Genomic DNA, 6,776 nt, shown 5'->3' with positions numbered 1-6,776 from the left:
GCATAAAACTGTAGTATACCAGTTGGCTAGAATAGATTGATAGAGAAATAAGAGAATCTTTTATTTCCCAACGAAGTCTGACTTTGAAGATTCTCGTCTATTATTTAGGAAGTCAGAAACTGAATATTTACTCTCTTTTAGGGGTTTGAATTTCTGGCCCAGCACTCGTGTAACTTCTCTTTCCACTCAGAGGCTAACAAAAAAAGGGTGTGAATACCAAATGACAAGGAGAAAAATCCAGAAATATATTTAAACTTCATTCTCCTATTATATATTTCACTACTAAATGCAAAATTTTATTAGGTAAGTATTAATATTTCCTACATTTTAATGTTTATATGAGGTTTTACTGCTTAGAATAAAACAGATTATAGGCTATGATCTATTTCAGCCCTAAAAGAAAGTTTAATATGTAAAGAAGAGTGTAAATCAAGTAAATTCAGTAAGGAGAATGGAACCAAAAAAAAAAAAAATCTGAAACAGAATCAGGTCTTATAAATTCAGTACATTGTACATCTGATTTGAACTGTATTCCTGTATTGAAGAACCTGGCTCAAATCTCTGCTTTGTTTTCGGGACGCTACTGCTCTGGAGCAGACCTTTATTATTGCTTCCCCATGCTAAGATGGCAGGCTTCCTATCCCAAATCCCTGCCCCTGTTCTACCGTCCTTTCTTCTCTCCTGCGCATGTGCAATCTTGTGTTTCCCCAAACTCAATTCTATGCTCAATTTACATCGGTGCCATTTTTTCTCAAGTAAGTTCTAAGTATGTTTCTGTGGCATTAAAGCCTGACTGACACTCAAACTCTGCTACACTTTCTTTGCTCTCGTTTTTCTTCCACGGCATGATGCGTTGTTGTTTTGTTTTTTAATATTCTCTAGTACTTACCCATCAATTTGTTGCCTCCAGAGGATTATGTTAGTTTCCCTCTTCTTTTTTCAGTTTCTTCACAATTAGAATAGTCTTTTTACTGATAATTTCCAAGTTGGTATCTGCCATCCAATCCATTGGACAGCCTCAGTCATGTAACCAACTAGATGCAGGATAAATGTTTCAAAGCAGACAGTACCAAAAGTGAAAATATCTTTCCACTAAATCTGCAAGTTCTCCTGTATTACTTTACCTCTATTAATGACCTCACTATCCACCCATTTCCAGCTAATACGGCAATTTAATGTCTTTATATCAGCTCTAATTCCAACCACGCTTTTCATAATTTTTTTTAGCTTTATTGAAGTGTAACTAACTAATGAAATTGTAATATATTTCAAGTATACAGCATGATGTTTTGATATACATAAAATTTGTGAAAGGATTCCCCATCTAGTTAATTGACATATTCATCATATATTTACATTTATTTTTTTGCTTGTTTTTTTGTTTATTTTTGGTGAGAACAGAAGCTCTACGTTTTTTTTAGCAAATTTCAATTATACAACACAATATAACCAAAGATAGTCACTATCTTATACACTAGATCTTCAGACTTTATTCATCTTATAACTGAATGTTTGTACCCTTTTACCAGCCTCTCTCTATTTCTCCCACCCCTCAGAGCCACCATTTTACTCTCTGTTTTTCTTGAGTTTGACTTTTTCTCTTCTTGTTAAATTCTACATATAAGTTACACCATGCAGTATTTGTCTTCCCCTGTTTGGCTTATTTCAGGTGACATAATGCTCTCCAGTTTCATCCATGTTGCTCTACATGCAGGATTTTCTTTTTTTTTATGGCTAAATAATAGTCCATACTGTATATTTCATAAATGTATATGATTTTAGGAATGTGGCAAATCATGAATATTATTTAAATGTATTTGGAGTCTGGATTCAAGTGGTTAAAGGTTTTAGGGCAGGAAAATGGTTTGTTATGACAAAACATATAATACAATATGTTAGATTTGTGAGGTATGGGCTCTGAGGCAAGTTTTAATGAACTATTTTTGTGAATTTTCAGTAAGCTGTTTATATCAAAGTACAAAATATCATTATGATTAGATACCTGATTTGACAGATGAGCAAATTATATGAAAAAAAAAAGTTTCCCAATCATTTCCTAAAAGAGATGGTAAGCTTATTGATGGTTTATAGTCTCTGAGCAAGCAGTTATGCTGACACAGATCTTACCAACCTGAGCCCTAACAGTTATGAGGATGCTGATGAGATCAACCCTTGGTCCCTTCCTTGGGTCATTACTCAATCTGACCTAAATTCAGTTTTTATTCACTTGTAAACTAAGAATCAACAGTGCCCATGTTACACCAAGAGGAAGATTCTATCCCACTGTACAGAGAGTATAGAACCAGACATAGAGTATTGGCCAAATCACCTGATTCAATCATTTTTGTCTTCCTGGATCATTTTCACGTCACAAGAAGATCACCGGAAGGCCTAGGAATATGTTCAATATCTAGCTACAAATGCTGCATTCTTCCCCTGAGATGACACATGTTCCATTTAGGGATGTTCTGCTGGGTTAAATGTTTGTCAAATCTAACAAGTGTCTACAGCAAGTAGCTCTCTGGCCTTAGTGATGTTGTCAGACTTCAGTCATGATCTGAATCACAGAAGAAATAATTTTTCCTCATTTTATGGGCCCCTTATAAAGTGTGAAGTGAAGAGAACAGAAGAAGGTCCAGAATTTGTTCATGCTGGTTAAATTTGGGGGTCACAGATCAAGGGCTAAATATTTTCCTTCTTGAATTAAGTTATTAAGTAGTCTCTATCCTTGATTTTGTTTTTGATAGGAGAAATCAATATGCAAGAATGGACCCTGGATCTGTCTGAATATGAGACTGTCTATAAATAATGCTGGTAAAAATCTACCAAGATAAGTTTCTGTCCAGTCTGTAATAACCTATAGACTTTGTTGCTACAAATGAAATACCAGCATTTGAAGGCCACCTGATGATTTGGTTTTTAGCAAAAATTCCATAAAAGATAGCTAATTAGTATTGTACATTTTCAATGTCATTCAACAAGAGCGGTTAGGTGCCATGTAGTAAGAGATCATCTGTTAAAGATCTGAGTCAGAAAATCCACATATATAGTGAGTCTTCCTCTTAAAGTCTGTAAAAGTGAGAAAGCTTCAATAGATATCTTTTTATATTTCTTCCCAAACTCTGTATTTGTGAATGTTTGGTTACAGAAACAAGCTCCTGCAAAAGGTCCCCAGGTTTCTTCCTATATGATGTCGAGGGAGATTTCATGTGTTTAGCTGTCTTTTTGTGGTGTTTGCTTCTAAAATTGTGTTAATTAGTTTAGAACATTAAACTTGAAGTTATTTATTTTATTACCACCAAGCCAGATGACACACTGAGGAATATATATATGGACCAAAAAGTTGATTGGGTTTTGCATTTTAGCCAAATCATAAGCAAACTGTAGTTAGATATTGAACTTATACCAGGGAGTAGCTAGAATGCAACAAGCAATATTTAGAAAAAAAGACATCCTGGGCATCTTAATTAGTGCCTGTTGAAATCAAAATCTTAAACCAGCAAAGAGATAATATAGTATTTAAGAAAATAAAGAATATTAGCACTATTTAAAGTCTGACACTTTGCTGTTTCAGTCATCTGAATCTTGTTCTCTGGGTCTTGGGCAGAAACTTCAGCTTTATGTAGTTATCTCCGTGAGCCTGAGGATGTCAGCTTCTGGCAAGTTTCAAAGAATTCTCATTTTAAAGTCCAGCCAGAACATCCTTCCATAGATATGAGGTTGGTTTGTGTCTCTTAAGTGCATAGTAGCGATTCCAAAGACCAGTCTTTGAGTTTTGCTCACATGTTGGCAAAGACTTTTCTAAAGGAGTTTGCAGGCTGTCTTTATTCTGATTTCTCTTCCAGAATATCAGGTCTTCAGGATTTAAGTCATGTGAGAGTTGTTAAAACAATGTTGAGAAAGGGTCAACTACATGTCCTAAGAAAAACAGATATTTTGCACAAGTCCTTTGCAGGATTTGGGCATGCCTTTTTGCAATGGAGCAGGGTCTATAATCAGAGCAAAACAGGGTCTGTAATCTCTGGTTGGGTGGATTGACCTCTTAATAAATCATAAAGAGAGTAGATCAATCACAGAAAGAGTTAGTCATTTAAAAATTAAAACCAGTAACACATCTTAGGCCATACAAGATCAAGATGCATATAAGTGCTTTGCAAATTTTAGTTTCAGAACTATGTTTGTTCTTTCCAACTTTCCTGAAGATTGAGTATAATTGGAACAGTGAGATTTCTGCGTAAGTAGCAAAGCTTTGCAATGTTCTGTAATATCAACTGCTCTAAATTGGCACTCCTTTCACTGGAGAGAGAGAAAGACTGAAAAGCTCCAGATTGGAATAAAGCAATATTTTTTCTAACATTAAATCAGTAGTCTTCTATTAAGTAAAAGCTTCAGTCCATCTTGCAAGTAAGCAAACAATGACCGAGACGTTATTTAAAATTCATTACAGGGAGTATGTTATGAAAATCATTTGAATGTGTTCAAAGACACCTTAAGACTGGGCCTTTTGTTCACATTCCATCTTTACACATTTACCAGGACAATGATGACAGATAGGATGCAAAGCAGAGATTCTTCACACATTTTAGTAAAACTACCATTTCAGTATTAGCTGAATATAGTATCCTAACTGTCCTTGCTGAGGTAGAAAAGCAAGTAAAATCATTGCAAAATTTTTGAAGGGACAACAAGTTGTTAACCTGAAAGTGCCAAAGTTATTTTCATGTAATATAAAGCCAAATTTCTCCTGGTATTTCTTTCCTTTCTTAGTGTCTTTCTTTCTTTTAAATTGTGGTTACCAGTCACTGGCATTCCATAACAGCTTCTTTGAACTTCTTTAAAGAATTAACTTTTTGGAGTGTTAAGGGGGCCAAGGTCTTAATTAAAGCTCCTGTCTTTCATAATGATTACCTAAAACCTTTCCCTTTGCCTTCTAGTTATCCTTTTGTGTGCCAACTTCTAATTTTATAATGACTACTTCAAAAGTATCAGGGCATAAAGAGTTCTTTAATCTGTTGACTATACTGAATTGGAATTCCTGGCGATATCAAGAATGCTTGCTGTTTCCAAAGCACTGCAAAATCACACATTACATGCAAAACATGTTCGCTACTACAATAAATGTTAGCTCTCTGACCTTCAGCCATTTGTCAAGATCCAGAGAATGCAGTGTGTTCTGCCAGATGGGCTGATTTAATCTCTAGTAAAGGGTCATATTCTATGCATAAGTTGACTTCTGTTTTTAAAAATCCTGAAATTTTCTTGTTCTGATCTTAAGACTAGACTCATTAACAAACTATCATATCTGTATTTTCTACAGGAATTTGAAAAATAAATATGTTTTAGAGCATGGATGACAATTCTTGGCAGAGTCCAGTTAGTTCTTTTCTTCCCCTTATGCTGAAATAAGGTGCCATGATTTAAAGAATTATACTGATGCTTGGAAATGTGTGCGAGAGTAAAAGGATTTTTTAAATTGAAGTACAGTTGGTTTATAAAGTATTAATTTCTAGTGTACAGTGTAGTGATTGAGTTATACATACACATATAAGTTTATAAGCAATACACCTACTTGTTGATAAATACTGAGTTTTTAGATGAGAAAAAAGGTTGCTCAGCATGAAGAGGGGCATCAAGTTTAAAGGAAAATCGAAACTCCAATTCATAGAAGCTCCCATTATTGGAGCTAAAGCTCCTATATTATTGCTGTGAAACAGGGTAGGTAGGCTCTTGCCACAGAGTGAAAAGGGATGTTATAATGAACTATTGGTGTCTGATCAGTCCCAAGAAGTTGAGTCAGAACACCACAGGGTTGCTGGGAACACTGGACAGCTACATGTAAAAGAATGAAATTAGAACATTCTCTAATACCATATATAAAAATAAACAAACTGATTAAAGACCTAAATGTGAGACCAGACACCATTAAACTTCTAGAGGAAAACATAAGCAGAACAGTCTTTGACATAAATCATAGCAATATTTTTTGGATCCATCTCCTAGAACAAAAGGAATAAAATAAAAATAAACAATTGGGACCAAGTTAACTTAAAAGCTTTTGCGCAGCAAAGGAAATCATCAATAAAATGAAAAGACACCATACTGAATGGCAGAAAGTATCTGAAAATGATATGGCCAATAAGGGGTTAATATCCAACATATATAAACAGCTCATACAACTCAACATCAAAAAACCAAGCAACCTGATTTTTAAAAATTGGCAGAAAAACTGAAGAGACATTTTTCCAAAGAGGGAATGCAGATGGCCAACAGGTACATGAAAAGATGCTCAACTTCACTAAGCATCAGAGTAAATTTGTAATATCAATTTCTTTTGGAAATTTCCTCAAAAATTTTTGAGAGATAATACTTACCTGGCAGGGGAGATACCATGATCACAAAGGTGGTTTTCCCAGGGCGAGGCTCATCCACTGCACTCCAGATGTGCTGACCCCTGCTCTTTCCCCAAATATGGGAAACTACTGCTTAATTTGTGGTAGTGGCAGACTGCATTCACACTTTCCCCATATATAAAAAAAAAAATAAAGATAAACCGTTTGATATTTTAAATTTTGTCTAATTTTTCTTTTTGCCCACAATACACTTTTCAAATGAATAATTGTGCTCACATCAAAAGTTTTGCCAGGTGGCCATTGTAGTTTTGATGAAATTTTGTTATTTAGAAAGATAGTTGACCAAAGGCAAGACTTGTCCTATAAAAATGCCAGTCTGACAAGAACTTTGGGACATGTTGGCCATTAGGACAGAGGCAATTTATT

At 34.8% G+C, this 6,776-nt stretch overlaps 1 non-coding gene across 1 annotated transcript; it reads left to right on the top strand.

Annotated features, from left to right (window-relative positions):
* The first annotated feature begins 6,363 nt into the window (after positions 1–6,363).
* LOC123613873 (U1 spliceosomal RNA) lies at positions 6,364–6,525 on the top strand. Its single transcript, XR_006721306.1, has one exon. It is a non-coding gene; the product is annotated as a U1 spliceosomal RNA (small nuclear RNA).
* Positions 6,526–6,776: the final 251 nt, after the last annotated feature.

This window comes from Camelus bactrianus, chromosome 14 (genome assembly GCF_048773025.1).
Source record: "Camelus bactrianus isolate YW-2024 breed Bactrian camel chromosome 14, ASM4877302v1, whole genome shotgun sequence".
Taxonomy (NCBI): domain Eukaryota; kingdom Metazoa; phylum Chordata; class Mammalia; order Artiodactyla; family Camelidae; genus Camelus; species Camelus bactrianus.
The sequence above is the reverse complement of the archived record's forward strand: the minus strand, read 5'-3'. Positions and strand labels throughout refer to the sequence as shown.